The sequence below is a fragment of the Bison bison genome, unplaced genomic scaffold (assembly GCF_000754665.1).
Source record: "Bison bison bison isolate TAMUID 2011002044 unplaced genomic scaffold, Bison_UMD1.0 scf7180017864035, whole genome shotgun sequence".
In the NCBI taxonomy this organism is placed as follows: Eukaryota; Metazoa; Chordata; class Mammalia; order Artiodactyla; family Bovidae; genus Bison; species Bison bison.
The window spans coordinates 19,490,589-19,493,113 of record NW_011494607.1 but is presented as its reverse complement, the minus strand read 5'-3'; positions in this window follow the sequence as shown (position 1 = coordinate 19,493,113).

The following is a 2,525-nucleotide window of genomic DNA, read 5'->3' as shown; positions in this document are numbered from 1 at the left end:
TCCAGTTGTCTCCCAAAGTCTGGAGGGAGAGAGTTCTTCCTACTGCTGATGGACTTATTGGGCTGGATCCCTTTGCAAGAATTCTTTTGGGTATGCAGACTGCTAACTACCATTGAGCGCATGTCTGCTAGTATATTTTTATTTGACTAGCTGTAAGTTTGCACATTTATGATTCATAGCAGTAACATTTACATTGTGACTTGTGTTAAGAAGACACACCCAAATGATTGCCTTGCATACATGAGATAGTTTTTCCCTACCCTCTTCTCCACTCACCCTCCAAATCCACTAACCACCACTGCCAAGTCTAATTAGAGTCCTCCCTTAAGGTTTGCCATGCTTTCTTCTGTGCTGTCAAAGAATGTGTGTGTGTGTGTGTGTGTGTGTGTTCATGAAGCTCATTTGAGGGGGAAATGAAATGATAAATGATAAAACCTTAGAATTCTGAGCTACTGCTCCCAAGGAAGGCAGTAATGGTGCTCCATAGGAAGTATCATGTACCCACATGTCTGCTTTATTTCCAGTTTATACCTAATTTTGAAGACAAAGGGAATCAACCATAACACTCCCATTCCTTCCCCAAAGTATAAGTAGAACACATGGGTGGCTGCCCCAGGGGCTCACAAAGCTGGCATTAAACACTATTAATCATACTGAGACAAAGTCATCAATGAAACTGTCCCAGGCAAACTAAGATATATAGTTACCTGAGTTGTAAGCACCATGTACTTCTCAGAGCATTTTAGAAGGCTTTTATCCCTACAAACACTGAATTCAGTAAAACTTCAGCAAGTGAGTTAGCTGAAACTGAAAATAAGGTCCTAGCATTTCTATCTCAGGGGCACTGGAGACATATCAGAGGGTTACTGAACCTGAGGAAACAGGAGAAATATCAACTGGATTAAACCAGTCAATTTACTTAAATTTGCTACATCAAAGTTTTTCACAAGTTCTTGAGGATAGAGTTGGATATTAACATCTATCTTCTTCTAACTTATACATGGATTATTATGTACAATTATGCTCAGGATAACTGGTTAGTACACAGTATGTAGTTCTTATTCCAAAAATTAAAGGTGGTGGTCCACAGTGAGTCATTGTGGTTGTCATTCTTAAAATCCAAACAAAAGCACCTTTTGGTTTTTCAAAGAATGAAAGTTAGGCTGAGTGTTCTCTGCCTTACTAACCTGTCAAAATCCTGGTCCTTCAAAGGAACATACCCATTGAAGTAGACTTCCTTCAAGAATACTGAACTTACATGTTTTATTTCTATCTGGAAATACATTTATTGTACCTCCATTTCATGCTATATTGCAATTATTTATTTATTTTCTCCACAATATTGCAAATATCTCACCTCATTGGCAGAATGACATCTTGTCCATCTTTGTTCCCCCAATGCCTGGAATAATTACTGGTGTGTAGCAGGTGGGTTCACTTTTTGGTTGGTTGACTGGCTGCTTGGTTAATTTTCAGGTTAGTTGTTTAGCCAGTTTGGTTTCCCAAGAAAAGAAAATTAATTAGCTCATTACAACCCTCTTTAAGCACAAAACTATAACTTCTTCAAGGTGAAAAATTACAATTTTACCATATGCTATCTTCAAGAGTATTTGTCAAGGCTTGGCAACTGCACTCAAAACATGATTGAGAGATTATTGAGCAGAATATGTCAATACTGTCAAGTTCGTCACCTGTCTTTCTACCCTCATTACTTTCTTCAAGTCTCTGAGCACTTTGTCAAATATAAATGGATGTCTTTAAACATGCTCCTAAAAATACCATTTAAATGCCACTGGAAAAAAGCTCTACTAACACTTTAACAGATAAATATTTATTATGGAAATACAAAAAACCTCGAATAGCCAAAGCAATCTTGAGAAAGAAAAATGGAACTGGAGGAATCAACCTGCCTGACTTCAGGCTCTACTACAAAGCCACAGTCATCAAGACAGTATGGTACTGGCACAAAGACTGAAATATAGATCAATGGAACAAAATAGAAAGCCCAGAGATAAATCCACGCACATATGGACATCTTATCTTTGACAAAGGAGGCAAGAATATACAATGGATTAAAGACAATCTCTTTAACAAGTGGTGCTGGGAAAACTGGTCAACCACTTGTAAAAGAATGAAACTAGACCACTTTCTAACACCATGCACAAAAATAAACTCACAATGGATTAAAGATCTAAACATAAGACCAGAAACTATAAAACTCCTAGAGGAGAACATAGGCAAAACACTCTCCGACATATATCACAGCAGGATCCTCTATGACCCACCTCCCAGAATATTGGAAATAAAAGCAAAAATAAACAAATGGGACCTAATTAAACTTAAAAGCTTCTGCACAACAAAGGAAACTATAAGCAAGGTGAAAAGACAGCCTTCAGAATGGGAGAAAATAATAGCAAATGAAGCAACTGACAAACAACTAATCTCAAAAATATACAAGCAACTCCTACAGCTCAACTCCAGAAAAATAAATGACCCAATCAAAAAATGGGCCAAAGAACTAAATC